General features: G+C 50.4%; 11 non-coding genes and 3 pseudogenes across 11 annotated transcripts; all 14 read left to right on the top strand.

The window, feature by feature from the left end:
- The first annotated feature begins 3,492 nt into the window (after window positions 1–3,492).
- Window positions 3,493–3,611, top strand: LOC144130633 (5S ribosomal RNA; annotated as a pseudogene).
- Window positions 3,612–9,089: 5,478 nt separating this feature from the next.
- Window positions 9,090–9,208, top strand: LOC144130593 (5S ribosomal RNA; annotated as a pseudogene).
- Window positions 9,209–9,771: 563 nt separating this feature from the next.
- Window positions 9,772–9,890, top strand: LOC144131215 (5S ribosomal RNA). The gene has a single exon (XR_013314630.1). It is a non-coding gene; the product is annotated as a 5S ribosomal RNA (ribosomal RNA).
- Window positions 9,891–11,061: 1,171 nt separating this feature from the next.
- On the top strand, window positions 11,062–11,180 carry LOC144130608 (5S ribosomal RNA; annotated as a pseudogene).
- Window positions 11,181–11,743: 563 nt separating this feature from the next.
- On the top strand, window positions 11,744–11,862 carry LOC144130539 (5S ribosomal RNA). The gene has a single exon (XR_013314149.1). It is a non-coding gene; the product is annotated as a 5S ribosomal RNA (ribosomal RNA).
- A 563-nt stretch (window positions 11,863–12,425) lies between these two features.
- On the top strand, window positions 12,426–12,544 carry LOC144131179 (5S ribosomal RNA). Its single transcript, XR_013314595.1, has one exon. It is a non-coding gene; the product is annotated as a 5S ribosomal RNA (ribosomal RNA).
- A 563-nt stretch (window positions 12,545–13,107) lies between these two features.
- On the top strand, window positions 13,108–13,226 carry LOC144130508 (5S ribosomal RNA). The gene has a single exon (XR_013314119.1). It is a non-coding gene; the product is annotated as a 5S ribosomal RNA (ribosomal RNA).
- A 563-nt stretch (window positions 13,227–13,789) lies between these two features.
- On the top strand, window positions 13,790–13,908 carry LOC144131178 (5S ribosomal RNA). The gene has a single exon (XR_013314594.1). It is a non-coding gene; the product is annotated as a 5S ribosomal RNA (ribosomal RNA).
- Window positions 13,909–14,471: 563 nt separating this feature from the next.
- LOC144130517 (5S ribosomal RNA) lies at window positions 14,472–14,590 on the top strand. Its single transcript, XR_013314128.1, has one exon. It is a non-coding gene; the product is annotated as a 5S ribosomal RNA (ribosomal RNA).
- A 562-nt stretch (window positions 14,591–15,152) lies between these two features.
- LOC144131208 (5S ribosomal RNA) lies at window positions 15,153–15,271 on the top strand. The gene has a single exon (XR_013314622.1). It is a non-coding gene; the product is annotated as a 5S ribosomal RNA (ribosomal RNA).
- Window positions 15,272–15,835: 564 nt separating this feature from the next.
- On the top strand, window positions 15,836–15,954 carry LOC144131078 (5S ribosomal RNA). The gene has a single exon (XR_013314497.1). It is a non-coding gene; the product is annotated as a 5S ribosomal RNA (ribosomal RNA).
- Window positions 15,955–16,517: 563 nt separating this feature from the next.
- LOC144131177 (5S ribosomal RNA) lies at window positions 16,518–16,636 on the top strand. Its single transcript, XR_013314593.1, has one exon. It is a non-coding gene; the product is annotated as a 5S ribosomal RNA (ribosomal RNA).
- Window positions 16,637–17,199: 563 nt separating this feature from the next.
- Window positions 17,200–17,318, top strand: LOC144131077 (5S ribosomal RNA). Its single transcript, XR_013314496.1, has one exon. It is a non-coding gene; the product is annotated as a 5S ribosomal RNA (ribosomal RNA).
- Window positions 17,319–17,881: 563 nt separating this feature from the next.
- On the top strand, window positions 17,882–18,000 carry LOC144130516 (5S ribosomal RNA). Its single transcript, XR_013314127.1, has one exon. It is a non-coding gene; the product is annotated as a 5S ribosomal RNA (ribosomal RNA).
- Window positions 18,001–18,452: the final 452 nt, after the last annotated feature.

Raw genomic sequence — 18,452 nt, 5'->3', positions numbered from 1 at the left:
AAGGAAAAAGAAAATGGAACTAGAAATAACTGAAAACGAAGTAGGGCATGCGATAGATGAATTAAACCTCGGAAAATCACCAGGACCAGATGGATTCAGTGCGGCATTTTATAAAGAATTTAAGCATGAAATTGCCCCGGTGCTATGTACAATGTTTAACGAAGCCTATGGAATAAACTTTTTGCCTCCGTCTTTTGGGACCTCCCATACGGTACTCATACCGAGAACTGATGATATAGAGAAATTAAAATCTGTTACCGCATATCGACCGATAGCGCTCACTAATGTGGACTACAAAATTTTTATGAAGGTATTGGCGCGAAGACTACAGACAGTGATAAAGGAAATTGTTGGACCCCACCAGACATGTGGAATAAAAGGGCGATCGATTTTTTCCAACATTCAAAAAGCACGCAGTGTACTTGAACCCTGCGATGCAATTAATGGGCGGGTGGCCATGCTTCAGATTGATCTCGAAAAAGCTTTTGATTGTGTTTCTCATGAAATCTTGTTTTCCGTTTTAGACCATGTGAATGTCGGTTCAGTTATCCGCGAGGGTGTAGCCCTGGCGTATCGAAACTGCACGACAAGATTGAATGTTAACAAGTGCTTGGGGGCCCCCATTTGCGTGCAGCGTTCGGTGCGTCAGGGCTGCCCCCTCAGCCCTCTCTTATTTTGTATTTACATCGAAACACTGTGTAGGAAAATATTAGAAGACAATAGTATTAATGGCTTTAGGTTGCAAGCTGCTGAAGTTAAGCTGTTGGCGTATGCTGACGACGTTGCTGTATTCACGGTTGATCAGGAGAGCATAAGCGAAGCTGTCGGGTGTGTACGCGAGTTCAGCGAAGTCACCGGTAGCGGGATTAATTGGTCCAAACGCCTCGGACTCTGGCATGGATGGTGGCCATCCCACCCGGACCATTTTGCCAACGTACCGTGGACGACGACACCGGGCAAGTATTGGGGCGTTCCGCTCGATGCTTATCGCGAAAGCGAGGAGTATTGGAAACAGCAAACGAAAGAAGCACGTGACAGAGCTGGAAAATGGAAAGGCACCAATCTCTCCATTTTCGCCAGAGCTACAGTCTGCAACCTGGTTTTTATTAGCAAGCTCTGGAATGTGATGCAGGTTTTGCATTGCTCTCGGGTGCACATTCAGAAGTTACACCGGATTTTTGCCGTCTTTATATGGGCTTCCGAATGGGAACGTTGCAGCAGAACGAACCTGTTCCGGCGGGTAAAAGACGGGGAATTGGGGCTAGGGCACCTCTTTTTAAGGCAGCTGGTGAACCGTTTTTTGTTTTTTCGCGACGTCTCAGACCCGTTCTTGCGCACCGTGTGCCAGGTGAGGCTGCGGCGATTGCTGCCCGAGTTTGTTGTTACCACAGAAGAGCTCTCGGGTGGAATTTTTGGTTACTACAAAGAGATTGTAGCAAGTGTTAGGTTTCTTTCAGCGCGTTTTTCTAGCGATTATTTGTATAAAACTAAAAGAAAGAAGTTGTACCATGATCTTTGTGATATTGTTTTCCCAGAGCCTATGTACAGGGCCTTGTACAGTGGAGGTCCTGGAGCTGATGTTTTAAAAAGGGTAAAGAAAATGCAGGTGCCACCAGGAGTAAAGACCTTCTTTTTTAAATTACACACCGGGACACTCCCAGTTAAAAAGTTTTGGGAAGGAAAGGATTTCTTTTTACCGTGGGGATCGAACTGCTTAATTTGTAAACAGCCCGAAACAATAGACCATGTTTTTTTGCATTGCTGGGAAGGGGTTTATTTTTGGGATGTGTTACAAAGGACAATAAAGAAAGAGCTACCACTTGACGCGCAGGGAATTCGTTATTTAAGCACAGACAATGAGGATGGGGTACCATTTGATCTCATAATGCTCTTGGGCCTCCACAGTATAACCTCCTGAGACCCCTCTATAGAGCATTTGTCCAATATAATGGACACTACGTATTGAGCCACTACATCAATGCGAATGCATTCATCCCGCAAAACCGCGTTGTCCAATATCTAGGACGCCAACTGGTGCCATCTATGCAGGATTAATGAAAGTACATCATTCAAATTCCCGCCAAAACAGTTCAAAATTGGCGGGATTTAGCGCCGCAGCGTTTTACCGGAGCTGCCGGAGAAGTCAGTATTGTTTCTAGTATTTCTACCTCCTATGAGATTGTAACTTTTTTTTTATTCGAACCCTAATTACACAGCGAACGCGCAGAACTGAAACTTTAAACTGTACGCGCGCTTCCTTTTATGAACGGTTCGTTTCATTTCGTGTGTCCAACACGTTGGACGCCGGGACTGAACCCTCTTATTACGACTGTGCTTTCGCGATGGCCTCGTTAGGAACAGTAGACGGGAAATATCAGTATTTAATGGCTTGTAGTCTAAATCGCGACGCTTTTTTTTTCTGTAGGAGAGCGTCCTCGCGTGTTTGATGAGACGGCAGATGCAATTTTGCAACGAATTGCTCCAGGAAACTGTTCGACATTGCCCTCAGCAACTCGTGGGTGCAGCACGCGCAGAACATGTGAGCGGGAAAGAAAGAACGCAACGAAATCCTAACATTCTTGGACTTCCGCCTTTCTATTGCTGAGACACTTATGGCTCAAAAGAAGGATGAAACGGAGAGTGACAGCGAAGCCGAGTTGCATCCTCCATCAAAACGTGTTCGGTGACCTCCAGCAGAAGCAAATGATAACAGCACTGGCTTCCAAGGCTTCCGAATTTTTAAGGCTTGCAGACATTCCCAACGCTGCCCGTTGCAGGCTACTGGGCTGCAATATGAAAACAAAATTCTTCTCCGCAAAATGTTAGTTGTTCTTCTGCATCACAAATGATAGCACCTGTTTCGAAATTGCGCGCAGGAAGTAACAAGAGTGAAATTCCTGTTCAACAGAGGGAGGCGGCTTAGTGTTTTAGTCACTACTTTCTCATTCGTGACAATAAAACCTTTAATTTTTTTCACTGATGTTTGAGCAAGATAGCTGTAGTACATCAATACAGGCCAGGTGGGTCTAAAACCACTGGGTATAGTTCCAGTGTCCGAAATATTGGACATCGTGCTGAGCGAGAACAGTAAGTGCTATTGGCAAAATATGCGACACTTTTATCATTCATAATCCCACTGGTTTATTTTGAAAGCCTAAGCAATAATTGCGGACCCCAATACACCCCGGGTCTCAGGAGGATATGGCGCTCCAGAATGGCAGGCTATTATTGTGACAAAGACGCACGACCTGCCAGAATTTATTTTCGGGAAAGAATGGACTGCTTTCTGGCCTTCCAGAAAGCAGCTGCGGAGCCTCCAGAGTGGCTCTCGAGGCTAGAGCCGCTCTGTACGCTTCGTGAATTTTAGTATGACTAAGCCAGACTCATGATGGCTGACCACGACAGTGTCGTAGGTACATAGCGTTTTGTGTGTTTTTTGTTGAGTGTTTTTTGTGTAAATGTTATGGGTCAAAGACAGGCAATCAAGAAAAAAAAATCGGCCATACCATGCTGAATACGCCGGTTCTCGTCCGATCACCGAAGCTAAGCAGTATTGGGCTCGGTCAGTACTTCGGAGGGAGACCACCTGGAAACACCGAGTGCTGATGGCACTTCTTTTGCATTTTTTTCGTCTCTATAACGCCTTTTTTTTCCTCACAGTTATATAAGTGATCCAATACGCCTCAAGCAACTCTAGGAGGTGTCGTGATTTTGTTATAAATAACAAATTCAAACTGGCAGCGTATACGTACGTGCGGACGCGAAACTCCGTGCGTGCTTGTGGCAAAACGGAAGCGACCGCTTGGCTTTCCGGCTCTCATTCTGACGTCTGAGTCGGCGTGTACAGTGCAGATTAAAATACGGCAACCCGCCGAGATAGTACGGAGGCTCAGTGTGCGCATAACAGTGCGCAGGAACGCACAATTAGCGTTCATCGATATAGTCGACACGCATTCCCTACCCAGCCGATGCGCCAACAATACAGGCTTGCTCCCTCTGCTCTTTCGGTGCATGCCACAGTGCGTTACGATCGCCAGAACGGCTGATAAAAGCCCAGGGCACGTAATTGCTCGCTCGGTGCCTGTTGCCACACTCGACGGAAGTATCTGTGCGAAGGTTTGCATCCGGGAGGGGCCGCACACGGTACATAAGCGCTTGAAACGCTGTGTCTCTCGCCATCGGCCATACCATGCTGGGATTCGACTTCCGGCCACCGAGCGTGACGGACGTGCGATGACGGGCTCCGTTGGAGCAGCTACAGCGGTCATGTCTGGCCGCGGAAACAGGGCTTTTGCCTCGGATGAAGAGTATCAGGTGATTCTGCCTACCCTTCCTACAGGACGTGTTGTGTTGAACACAGTTTTTTTTGCACGCTGACGTGCGGGCCCGTCCTTATCGGGACGAAGATTTCAGTGATGCGCTGGCTCAGCTGATGCTGCTCCCCGAGGTTATCGCCTTGGGGGCGTATCGCATGAGCCATGTATGGGCTATTACTTTCGCGAGTGCTGAGGCGGTGACGAAAATTCTTTCTGCCGGAGACCTGAAAGTCAAGGACCGCCGCTGTCTCGTCATCGACCCGGCAAACCAGGACGTCCGCGTCAAGCTGCACTGGCTGCTGCACAACGTGCCCGACGAAGACGTGAGGGTAGCCTTTGCTCCGTACGGCAAGGTGAGCGAAGTCTCCAAGGAGCGGTGGCGCGTCTAGGGTGTCGCCAGCAAGGGGTCGACGACACGCCTGGTTTCATTGAAAATGAACCCTGGCGTGAAGCTGGAAGTCCTCCCTCACGAAGTCAGGGTTGGCGGTGAGCTGGCTCTCGTGGTTGTACCGGGCAGAGCTCCGCTGTGTCTGCGCTGCCACGGTACTGGGCACATTCGCCGTGAGTGCAAGGTTCCACGATGCGGCGCCTGTCGTCGCTACGGGCACGAAGAAAGCAGCTGCGTACGCACGTACGCGAGTGCTGCCGTCCCAGTCAACACTGACATTTCGTCCGAACTTGTCATGGACGAGGCTGACGTGGAAGACGCTGCAGCAGAGGCAGGGGACAGCGTGGAGAAGGCCCCTGCTGTGCCCCCAACGGAAATATCCACAAGCGTAGAGGAGCACAGCAGTAAGCGGCAGCAACAGGCAGCGCAACCTGCAGAAGTCAAGGCGCCAACGGACGAAGTCTTTAGCAGTGGGGCGTCAGCTCCCGTCGTTCCCCAGCATGGTGACAGCATGGAAGTGTCACATGCATCAACCAGCAACCAAGCAAGGAAGCGACCGCACGAGCACAGTGCGAATGGAGAGCCCAAAGTGAGCGAAGCCGACGAGCCGCCGCAGAAGACGGTTGGCGTCAGGCGACCGACGTTAAAACCGCGGCCGAATGTACAGGCCGATCAACGAGCGGCGGCCAAGCCGCCGCCTTAGTTGGAGTGAGTGCCCTGTGAGTGGTTTCTGTGGGCGTGAGATGGCCTTTTTCGGTAACGGACTGCATAGGCTGATTTTCTAGTCCATACGCAAGAGGCTCTTGTGTAAGAGACTTTGGATTACCGGCACCGCACCCATCGAGCACCTCAGACTAGGCAAGTCACCCGCACCGTCGCCTTGTGTCCCGAGGTATGCACCATATGGCTCCTGTACCTAAACTAGATGGCTTCTACACCTCTTAGAGCGTTGCGCATTGCAACAATTAATGTCAGGGGACTGGCTTGCAAGAAGCGTCAGTACCAGCTAAGCCGGCTGTTCGTTGATAATGACCTAGACATAATAGCCGTACAGGAGACGAAAGTCGAAAGACAGGAACAGGCGGACCTTATGGTGCAGCCTTTTACGGCACGCTACAATGTTTGTGTGTGCCATTCTTCTGGCACATCGGGCGGTTGTGCTGTATTTATTAGGAATTCTCTGGGGATTGTCGAGCAGAATTTAACTGTGTGTCAAACTGGCCGTTTGGTTGTAGTGGATTTTTTTTATTGCAATTTGCTATGGAGAGTCATATGCGTGTATGCTCCTAACACAGAGAACGAGCGCAAGGAATTTTTTGAGCGCGTTGAACAATATGTGTGCTGTGAGCGGTTAATTGTGCTTTTGGGCGACTTTAACTGCGTTTGTAAAGCAGAGGATAGAATTACAAAAAGACTCCTTCGTGACAAAAGTGCGGAATTGTTGATTCCAATTGTGCAAGAAAATGGTTTAGATGATGTTGCTGAAGTTCTTTCGGTAGCGCCGCATTTTACTTACTTCCAGGGTGAAAGTCACGCGAGACTTGACAGAGCGTATGTGTCGCTTGATCTGATTCCTTTGTGCAATAGCTACGAGGTAAAACAGATGTCTTTTACCAACCACAGCTTAGTTACGTTTACCCTGGGGAACAAAGACAAGAAATCTCGTTTCTCGTGATACCTGTGGAAGTTTAACGCACAATTACTCGAGGATGAACGCTTTGACATTAAAGTTAATGAATGTATTAAAGCATTGCTATCAGCAGAGCCTGGCAACTGGGTAATTAGGTGGGAAGATTTCAAAGAACAAGTGAAAATAAACGCGATTGAAAGGGCAAGCATCATATGCGACGATAAACGTGTTAAAGAAAAAGAACTACATTGCCAACTTGACTTGCTCGTAAGCCTGGAAAGTTCCCAGCCGGGAAGATATAAGAAAGAAATAAGAGATACTAAAAGTAAACTTGAGATTATCGAAAAAGACAAGTATACAGCTGCCATGATACGGGCCCGTGCTGAACGTCTCTGGCTTGACCAAGTACCTACTAAACGCTCGCTTAGTGACGAAAAGAAGTACGCGACTCAGATCGAAGTAAGACAAATCAGGTACAGAAACGAGGTAACGAATGATAGCAAAGTGATTCAGTTGGCGTTTGTTGAGCAGTATCGGGAATTGCTTGGGCGGCGACGGCTTGAAGAAGAGGGGTTTGCAAACACGTTCTTGTCCCGTATGCCAAAACTAGGAGACGATATAAAACAAGGGCTGGAGGTACCAATCAGCGTAAGCGAAATGGGAAGAGCAATCGAAGAGCTGAGTGCCGGAAAATCTCCCGGTCCTGACGGCTTAGGTAGTGAATTTTATAAGAAGTTCAAAGCCGAACTCACCCAAGCTCTCCACTGCGTCTTCACCGAAATTTATGAGACAAAGAAAATGCCACCATCATTTAAAACAGCACACGTGGTTTTAATACCCAAGAGTGAGGACCAGGCTAAACTTCTGTCCGTTGGGGCTTATCGGCCGATAAGCCTAACCAACGTTGACTATAAAGTGTTTATGAAGATTCTTGCCAACAGACTGCAAAAGGTCATAAAGGACCTTGTAGGGCCCCACCAAACGTGCGGTATTAAAGGTCGCACCATTGGAACAAATGTGGACATTGCTAAAACTGTTCTTGAATGCTGCGATGCCTTCGGGGGCCGAGTTGCCATGATACAGCTTGACCTTGCAAAGGCCTTCGATCGAGTGTCGCACGACATTCTTTTCGCCATTCTAGAATATGCCAACGTCGGCTCTGTGATAATACAAGGTGTACAGATGGCGTACGACAACTGTGTTAACCGAATTATTGTGAACAAACAGCTGACTGAACCTGTACCTGTGTGTTCTTCGGTCAGGCAGGGTTGCCCGCTCTCGCCTTTGCTCTTTGCGATCTACCTTGAGCCTTTTCTGTTATCACTGGTGCACAATGATGGGATCTGCGGTTTCACTCTTCTGTTGGCGCAAGTAAAAGTGCTTGCTTACGCTGATGATATTGCTGCTTTTTGCGCGGATCAAGAAAGCGTTAAAGAAGTTGTGAAAGTTGAGGGGGAATATTGCAAAAAGACTGGGTCCGAAATTAACTGGGATAAGTGCATAGGTTTTTGGCACGGTGATTGGAACAGCACACCTGCCGTGTATGCTAACATGAAATGGACGACCGCCCCTGCGAAGTACTTGGGGGTACCCTTGGAGCACTATAAAAGCAGTACGGAGTTGTGGGGGGAGACAACGCAGAGTGCAAGGAGAAAAGCGGATGGCTGGAAAGGACGTGACCTTTCTGTTTTCGCGCGCGCAAATGTGTGCAATGTATTTTTAATAGCCAGAATTTGGTATATATTGCAGTTCGTGCTCATTACCCGAGCAAACCTGCAGAAGCTGCATAGAGTGTTTGCTGTCTTTATTTGGAGCTCAAATTGGGAGCGAACAAGTCGAGTTAATCTGTTCCTTCCGGTCAAAAGGGGCGGCCTTGGTCTTTCTAATTTGTTTCTGAAGCAAGTTGTCTCAAGATTTTTGTTTCTACGTGATCAAACCAATCCCTTGTTGCGCACAATGTTGCAGGTGCGCTTAGGCAACGTGTTGCCGGAATTTGTTGTGTCCAGTTACCCGGCCACGAATCGTGCTGTAACAGGTTTTTTGCGTGAAGTTGTGGCAGCCTTTCGCACTTTGAGCGCTCACTTTTCTACACAGTATCCATCTGCTGTACCCAGGAAAAAACTGTACAAAGATTTGCTAGATATATTTATACCTGCTCCCTTATACCGTTCTTTTTGCTGCGGAGGCCCAGGCAAAGATGTGTTAAAGCGAGTTAAGAAGATGCCGGTAAGACCGACTGTCAAATCCTTTTTCTTTAAACTTCATACCGGTACCCTTCCGGTGAAAACATGGCTAAACGATAAAGGCATTTTTGTGCCCTGGACCACCGACTGCATACTCTGCAAAAAACCCGAGACCATCGAACATGTGTTTATCGACTGCTGGGACCCGGTTTTCCACTGGGACATCTTGCAAAGAACATTGAAGAAAGAACTACCTGTAACTCCTTATGGCATCCGGTTTCTACCTATAGAAAGTGAGGAGGTTCCTTACGACATGTTTATGCTACTGGGCCTCCACAGCATCTGGAAAACGAGAATGGCGGCCAGGCACGCCGACGCAAATGTGCGACCACTGAGAGAAAACTTTATAGAAAGTGCAGTTTTCCTGAGAGATGTTCTCCGCAGTCAACCCCAGCCGCCGGACTGGGTGGCAGTTATGGATGAACTGATTAACATGAAAAAGTTTTAACCCATTGTCTCGGCCAAAGTGTGGCTAGAGATTTTTATGTATTGTTTACCGGTAATAAAGAAAAAAAGTCGGCCATACCATGCTGCATACGCCGGTTCTCGTCCGATCACCGAAGCTAAGCAGCATTGGGCTCGGTCAGTACTTGGGAGGGAGACCACCTGGGAACACCGAGTGCTGATGGCACTTCTTTTGCATTTTTTTCGTCTCTATAACGCCTTTTTTTCCCTCACAGTTATGTATGTGATCCAATACGCCTCAAGCAACTCTAGGAGGTGTCGTGATTTTGTTATAAATAACAAATTCCCACTGGCAGCGTATACGTACGTGCGGACGCGAAACTCCGTGCGTGCTTGTGGCAAAACGGAAGCGACCGCTTGGCATTCCGGCTCTCATTCTGACGTCTGCGTCGGCGTGTACAGTGCAGATTAAAATACGGCAACGCGCTGAGATAGTACGGAGGCCCAGTGTGCGCATAACAGTGCGCAGGAACGCACAATTAGCGTTCATCGATATAGTCGACACGCATTCCCTACCCAGCCGATGCGCCAACAATAAAGGCTTGCTCCCGCTGCTCTTTCGGTGCATGCCACATTGCGTTACGATCGCAAGAACGGCTGATAAAAGCCTAGGGCACGTAATTGCTCGCTCGGCGCCTGTTGCCACACTCGACGGAAGTATCTGTGCGAAGGTTTGCATCCGGGAGGGGCCGCACACGGTACATAAGCGCTTGAAACGCTGTGTATCTCGCCGTCGGCCATACCATGCTGAAGACGCCGGTTCTCGTCCGATCACCGAAGCTAAGCAGCATTGGGCTCGGTCAGTACTTGGGAGGGAGACCACCTGGGAACACCGAGTGCTGATGGCGCTTCTTTTGCATTTTTTTTCGTCTCTATAACGCTTTTTTTTCCTCACAGTTATATAAGTGATCCAATACGCCTCAAGCAACTCTAGGAGGTGTCGTGATTTTGTTATAAATAACAAATTCGCACTGGCAGCGTGTACGTACGTGCGGACGCGAAACTCCGTGCGTGCTTGTGGCAAAACGGAAGCGACCGCTTGGCTTTCCGGCTCTCATTCTGACGTCTCCGTCGGCGTGTACAGTGCAGATTAAATACGGCAACGCGCCGAGATAGCACGGAGGCCCAGTGTGCGCATAACAGTGCGCAGGAACGCACAATTAGCGTTCATCGATATAGTCGACACGCATTCCCTACCCAGCCGATGCGCCAACAATACAGGCTTGCTCCCGCTGCTCTTTCGGTGCATGCCACAGTGCGTTACGATCGCCAGAACGGCTGAGAAAAGCCCAGGGCACGTAATTGCTCACTCGGCGCCTGTTGCCACACTCGACGGAAGTATCTGTGCGAAGGTTTGCATCCGGGAGGGGCCGCACAAGCTACATAAGCGCTTCGAAACGCTGTGTTTCTCGCCATCGGCCATACCATGCTCCTGGTGGCACCTGCATTCTTTTTTAAATTACACACCGGGACACTCCCAGTTAAAAAGTTTTTGGAAGGAAAGGATTTGTTTTTATTGTGGGGATCGAGCTGCTTAATTTGTAAACAGCCCGAAACAATAGACCATGTTTTTTTGCATTGCTGGGAAGGGGTTTATTTTTGGGATGTGTTACAAAGGACAATAAAGAAAGAGCTACCACTTGACGCGCCGGGAATTCGTTATTTAAGCACAGACAATGAGGAGGGGGTACCATTTGATCTCATAATGCTCTTGGGCCTCCACAGTATATGGCGCTCCAGAATGGCAGGCTATTATTGTGACAAAGACGCACGACCTGCCCGAATTTATTTTCGGGAAAGAATGGACTGCTTTCTGGCCATCCAGAAAGCAGCTGCGGAGCCTCCCGAGTGGCTCTCGAGGCTAGAGCCGCTCTGTATGCTTCGTGAATTTTAGTATGACTAAGCCAGACTCATGATGGCTGACCACGACAGTGTCGTATGTACATAGCGTTTTGTGTGTTTTTTGTTGAGTGTTTTTTGTGTAAATGTTATGGGTCAAAGCCAGGCAATAAAGAAAAAAAAATCGGCCATTCCATGCTGAATACGCCGGTTCTCGTCCGATCACCGAAGCTAAGCAGTATTGGGCTCGGTCAGTACTTGGGAGGGAGACCACCTGGGAACACCGAGTGCTGATGGCACTTCTTTTGCATTTTTTTCGTCTCTATAACGCCTTTTGTTTCCTCACAGTTATATAAGTGATCCAATACGCCTCAAGCAACTCTAGGAGGTGTCGTGATTTTGTTATAAATAACAAATTCCCACTGGCAGCGTGTACGTACGTGCGGACGCGATTCTCCGTGCGTGCTTGTGGCAAAGCGGAAGCGACCGCTTGGCTTTCCGGCTCTCATTCTGACGTCTGCGTCGGCGTGTACAGTGCAGATTAAAATACGGCAACGCGCCGAGATAGTACGGAGGCCCAGTGTGCGCATAACAGTGCGCAGGAACGCACAATTAGCGTTCATCGATATAGTCGACACGCATTCCCTACCCAGCCGATGCGCCAACAATACAGGCTTGCTCCCGTTGCTCTTTCGGTGCATGCCACAGTGCGTTACGATCGCCAGAACGGCTGATAAAAGCCCAGGGCACGTAATTGCTCGCTCGGCGCCTGTTGCCACACTCGACGGAAGTATCTGTGCGAAGGTTTGCATCCGGGAGGGGCCGCACACAGTACATAAGCGCTTGAAACGCTGTGTCTCTCGCCATCGGCCATACCATGCTGAATACGCCGGTTCTCGTCCGATCACCGAAGCTAAGCAGCATTGGGCTCTGTCAGTACTTGGGAGGGAGACCACCTGGGAACGCCGAGTGCTGATGGCACTTCTTTTGCATTTTTTTCGTCTCTATAACGCCTTTTTTTTCCCCCACAGTTATATAAGTGATCCAATACGCCTCAAGCAACTCTAGGAGGTGTCGTGATTTTGTTATAAATAACAAATTCCCACTGGCAGCGTCTACGTACGTGCGGACGCGAAACTCCGTGCGTGCTTGTGGCAAAACGGAAGCGACCGCTTGGCTTTCCGGCTCTCATTCTGACGTCTCTGTCGGCGTGTACAGTGCAGATTAAATACGGCAACGCGCCGAGATAGCACGGAGGCCCAGTGTGCGCATAACAGTGCGCAGGAACGCACAATTAGCGTTCATCGATATAGTCGACACGCATTCCCTACCCAGCCGATGCGCCAACAATACAGGCTTGCTCCCGTTGCTCTTTCGGTGCATGCCACAGTGCGTTACGATCGCCAGAACGGCTGATAAAAGCCCAGGGCACGTAATTGCTCGCTCGGCGCCTGTTGCCACACTCGACGGAAGTATCTGTGCGAAGGTTTGCATCCGGGAGGGGCCGCACACATTACATAAGCGCTTGAAACGCTGTGTCTCTCGCCATCGGCCAGACCATGCTGAATACGCCGGTTCTCGTCCGATCACCGAAGCTAAGCAGCATTGGGCTCGGTCAGTACTTGGGAGGGAGACCACCTGGGAACACCGAGTGCTGATGGCACTTCTTTTGCATTTTTTTCGTCTCTATAACGCCTTTTTTTTCCTCACAGTTATATAAGTGATCCAATACGCCTCAAGCAACTCTAGGAGGTGTCGTGATTTTGTTATAAATAACAAATTCCCACTGGCAGCGTGTACGTACGTGCGGACGCGATTCTCCGTGCGTGCTTGTGGCAAAGCGGAAGCGACCGCTTGGCTTTCCGGCTCTCATTCTGACGTCTGCGTCGGCGTGTACAGTGCAGATTAAAATACGGCAACGCGCCGAGATAGTACGGAGGCCCAGTGTGCGCATAACAGTGCGCAGGAACGCACAATTAGCGTTCATCGATATAGTCGACACGCATTCCCTACCCAGCCGATGCGCCAACAATACAGGCTTGCTCCCGTTGCTCTTTCGGTGCATGCCACAGTGCGTTACGATCGCCAGAACGGCTGATAAAAGCCCAGGGCACGTAATTGCTCGCTCGGCGCCTGTTGCCACACTCGACGGAAGTATCTGTGCGAAGGTTTGCATCCGGGAGGGGCCGCACACAGTACATAAGCGCTTGAAACGCTGTGTCTCTCGCCATCGGCCATACCATGCTGAATACGCCGGTTCTCGTCCGATCACCGAAGCTAAGCAGCATTGGGCTCTGTCAGTACTTGGGAGGGAGACCACCTGGGAACACCGAGTGCTGATGGCACTTCTTTTGCATTTTTTTCGTCTCTATAACGCCTTTTTTTTCCCTCACAGTTATATAAGTGATCCAATACGCCTCAAGCAACTCTAGGAGGTGTCGTGATTTTGTTATAAATAACAAATTCCCACTGGCAGCGTCTACGTACGTGCGGACGCGAAACTCCGTGCGTGCTTGTGGCAAAACGGAAGCGACCGCTTGGCTTTCCGGCTCTCATTCTGACGTCTCTGTCGGCGTGTACAGTGCAGATTAAATACGGCAACGCGCCGAGATAGCACGGAGGCCCAGTGTGCGCATAACAGTGCGCAGGAACGCACAATTAGCGTTCATCGATATAGTCGACACGCATTCCCTACCCAGCCGATGCGCCAACAATACAGGCTTGCTCCCGTTGCTCTTTCGGTGCATGCCACAGTGCGTTACGATCGCCAGAACGGCTGATAAAAGCCCAGGGCACGTAATTGCTCGCTCGGCGCCTGTTGCCACACTCGACGGAAGTATCTGTGCGAAGGTTTGCATCCGGGAGGGGCCGCACACATTACATAAGCGCTTGAAACGCTGTGTCTCTCGCCATCGGCCAGACCATGCTGAATACGCCGGTTCTCGTCCGATCACCGAAGCTAAGCAGCATTGGGCTCGGTCAGTACTTGGGAGGGAGACCACCTGGGAACACCGAGTGCTGATGGCACTTCTTTTGCATTTTTTTCGTCTCTATAACGCCTTTTTTTTTCCTCACAGTTATATAAGTGATCCAATACGCCTCAAGCAACTCTAGGAGGTGTCGTGATTTTGTTATAAATAACAAATTCCCACTGGCAGCGTATACGTACGTGCGGACGCGAAACTCCGTGCGTGCTTGTGGCAAAACGGAAGCGACCGCTTGGCTTTCCGGCTCTCATTCTGACGTCTCTGTCGGCGTGTACAGTGCAGATTAAATACGGCAACGCGCCGAGATAGCACGGAGGCCCAGTGTGCGCATAACAGTGCGCATGAACGCACAATTAGCGTTCATCGATATAGTCGACACGCATTCCCTACCCAGCCGATGCGCCAACAATACAGGCTTGCTCCCGCTGTTCTTTCGGTGCATGCCACAGTGCGTTACTATCGCCAGAACGGCTGAGAAAAGTCCAGGGCACGTAATTGCTCGCTCGGCGCCTGTTGCCACACTCGACGGAAGTATCTGTGCGAAGGTTTGCATCCGGGAGGGGCCGCACACGGTACATAAGCGCTTGAAACGCTGTGTCTCTCGCCATCGGCCATACCATGCTGAATACGCCGGTTCTCGTCCGATCACCGAAGCTAAGCAGCATTGGGCTCGGTCAGTACTTTGGAGAGAGACCACCTGGGAACACCGAGTGCTGATGGCACTTCTTTTGCATTTTTTTCGTCTCTATAACGCCTTTTTTTCCTCACAGTTATATAAGTGATCCAATACGCCACAAGCAACTCTAGGAGGTGTCGTGATTTTTATATAAATAACAAATTCCCACTGGCAGCGTATACGTACGTGCGGACGCGATTCTCCGTGCGTGCTTGTGGCAAAGCGGAAGCGACCGCTTGGCTTTCCGGCTCTCATTCTGACGTCTGCGTCGGCGTGTACAGTGCAGATTAAAATACGGCAACGCGCCGAGATAGTACGGAGGCCCAGTGTGCGCATAACAGTGCGCAGGAAAGCACAATTAGCGTTCATCGATATAGTCGACACGCATTCCCTACCCAGCCGATGCGCCAACAATACAGGCTTGCTCCCGTTGCTCTTTCGGTGCATGCCACAGTGCGTTACGATCGCCAGAACGGCTGATAAAAGCCCAGGGCACGTAATTGCTCGCTCGGCGCCTGTTGCCACACTCGACGGAAGTATCTGTGCGAAGGTTTGCATCCGGGAGGGGCCGCACACAGTACATAAGCGCTTGAAACGCTGTGTCTCTCGCCATCGGCCATACCATGCTGAATACGCCGGTTCTCGTCCGATCACCGAAGCTAACCAGCATTGGGCTCGGTCAGTACTTGGGAGGGAGACCACCTGGGAACACCGAGTGCTGATGGCACTTCTTTTGCATTTTTTTCGTCTCTATAACGCCTTTTTTTTTCCTCACAGTTATATAAGTGATCCAATACGCCTCAAGCAACTCTAGGAGGTGTCGTGATTTTGTTATAAATACCAAATTCCCACTGGCAGCGTGTACGTACGTGCGGACGCGATTCTCCGTGCGTGCTTGTGGCAAAGCGGAAGCGACCGCTTGGCTTTCCGGCTCTCATTCTGACGTCTGCGTCGGCGTGTACAGTGCAGATTAAAATACGGCAACGCGCCGAGATAGTACGGAGGCCCAGTGTGCGCATAACAGTGCGCAGGAACGCACAATTAGCGTTCATCGATATAGTCGACACGCATTCCCTACCCAGCCGATGCGCCAACAATACAGGCTTGCTCCCGTTGCTCTTTCGGTGCATGCCACAGTGCGTTACGATCGCCAGAACGGCTGATAAAAGCCCAGGGCACGTAATTGCTCGCTCGGCGCCTGTTGCCACACTCGACGGAAGTATCTGTGCGAAGGTTTGCATCCGGGAGGGGCCGCACACAGTACATAAGCGCTTGAAACGCTGTGTCTCTCGCCATCGGCCATACCATGCTGAATACGCCGGTTCTCGTCCGATCACCGAAGCTAAGCAGCATTGGGCTCGGTCAGTACTTGGGAGGGAGACCACCTGGGAACACCGAGTGCTGATGGCACTTCTTTTGCATTTTTTTCGTCTCTATAACGCCTTTTTTTTCCCTCACAGTTATATAAGTGATCCAATACGCCTCAGGCAACTCTAGGAGGTGTCGTGATTTTGTTATAAATAACAAATTCCCACTGGCAGCGTCTACGTACGTGCGGACGCGAAACTCCGTGCGTGCTTGTGGCAAAACGGAAGCGACCGCTTGGCTTTCCGGCTCTCATTCTGACGTCTCTGTCGGCGTGTACAGTGCAGATTAAATACGGCAACGCGCCGAGATAGCACGGAGGCCCAGTGTGCGCATAACAGTGCGCAGGAACGCACAATTAGCGTTCATCGATATAGTCGACACGCATTCCCTACCCAGCCGATGCGCCAACAATACAGGCTTGCTCCCGTTGCTCTTTCGGTGCATGCCACAGTGCGTTACGATCGCCAGAACGGCTGATAAAAGCCCAGGGCACGTAACTGCTCGCTCGGCGCCTGTTGCCACACTCGACGGAAGTATCTGTGCGAAGGTTTGCATCCGGGAGGGGCCGCACACATTACATAAGCGCTTGAAACGCTGTGTCTCTCGCCATCGGCCAGACCATGCTGAATACGCCGGTTCTCGTCCGATCACCGAAGCTAAGCAGCATTGGGCTCGGTCAGTACTTGGGAGGGAGACCACCTGGGAACACCGAGTGCTGATGGCACTTCTTTTGCATTTTTTTCGTCTCTATAACGCCTTTTTTTTCCTCACAGTTATATAAGTGATCCAATACGCCTCAAGCAACTCTAGGAGGTGTCGTGATTTTGTTATAAATAACAAATTCCCACTGGCAGCGTATACGTACGTGCGGACGCGAAACTCCGTGCGTGCTTGTGGCAAAACGGAAGCGACCGCTTGGCTTTCCGGCTCTCATTCTGACGTGTGCGTCGGCGTGTACAGTGCAGATTAAAATACGGCAACGCGCCGAGATAGCACGGAGGCCCAGTGTGCGCATAACAGTGCGCATGAACGCACAATTAGCGTTCATCGATATAGTCGACACGCATTCCCTACCCAGCCGATGCGCCAACAATACAGGCTTGCTCCCGTTGCTCTTTCGGTGCATGCCACAGTGCGTTACGATCGCCAGAACGGCTGATAAAAGCCCAGGGCACGTAATTGCTCGCTCGGCGCCTGTTGCCACACTCGACGGAAGTATCTGTGCGAAGGTTTGCATCCGGGAGGGGCCGCACACAGTACATAAGCGCTTGAAACGCTGTGTCTCTCGCCATCGGCCATACCATGCTGAATACGCCGGTTCTCGTCCGATCACCGAAGCTAAGCAGCATTGGGCTCGGTCAGTACTTGGGAGGGAGACCACCTGGGAACACCGAGTGCTGATGGCACTTCTTTTGCATTTTTTTCGTCTCTATTACGCCTTTTTTTTCCTCACAGTTATATAAGTGATCCAATACGCCTCAAGCAACTCTAGGAGGTGTCGTGATTTTGTTATAAATAACAAATTCCCACTGGCAGCGTACACGTACGTGCGGACGCGAAACTCCGTGCGTGCTTGTGGCAAAACGGAAGCGACCGCTTGGCTTTCCGGCTCTCATTCTGACGTGTGCGTCGGCGTGTACAGTGCAGATTAAAATACGGCAACGCGCCGAGATAGCACGGAGGCCCAGTGTGCGCATAACAGTGCGCATGAACGCACAATTAGCGTTCATCGATATAGTCGACACGGATTCCCTACCCAGCCGATGCGCCAACAATACAGGCTTGCTCCCGCTGTTCTTTCGGTGCATGCCACAGTGCGTTACTATCGCCAGAACGGCTGAGAAAAGTCCAGGGCACGTAATTGCTCGCTCGGCGCCTGTTGCCACACTCGACGGAAGTATCTGTGCGAAGGTTTGCATCCGGGAGGGGCCGCACACGGTACATAAGCGCTTGAAACGCTGTGTCTCTCGCCATCGGCCATACCATGCTGAATACGCCGGTTCTCGTCCGATCACCGAAGCTAAGCAGCATTGGGCTCGGTCAGTACTTTGGAGAGAGACCACCTGGGAACACCGAGTGCTGATGGCACTTCTTTTGCATTTTTTTCGTCTCTATAACGCCTTTTTTTCCTCACAGTTATATAAGTGATCCAATACGCCACAAGCAACTCTAGGAGGTGTCGTGATTTTTATATAAATAACAAATTCCCACTGGCAGCGTATACGTACGTGCGGACGCGATTCTCCGTGCGTGCTTGTGGCAAAACGGAAGCGACCGCTTGGCTTTCCGGCTCTCATTCTGACGTGTGCGTCGGCGTGTACAGTGCAGATTAAAATACGGCAACGCGCCGAGATAGTACGGAGGCCCAGTGTGCGCATAACAGTGCGCAGGAAAGCACAATTAGCGTTCATCGATATAGTCGACACGCATTCCCTACCCAGCCGATGCGCCAACAATACAGGCTTGCTCCCGTTGCTCTTTCGGTGCATGCCACAGTGCGTTACGATCGCCAGAACGGCTGATAAAAGCCCAGGGCACGT

The sequence above is a fragment of the Amblyomma americanum genome, chromosome 4 (assembly GCF_052857255.1).
Source record: "Amblyomma americanum isolate KBUSLIRL-KWMA chromosome 4, ASM5285725v1, whole genome shotgun sequence".
NCBI lineage: Eukaryota > Metazoa > Arthropoda > Arachnida > Ixodida > Ixodidae > Amblyomma > Amblyomma americanum.
Note: the sequence above shows the minus strand (reverse complement) of the source record. Positions and strands in the feature narration are given on the sequence as shown.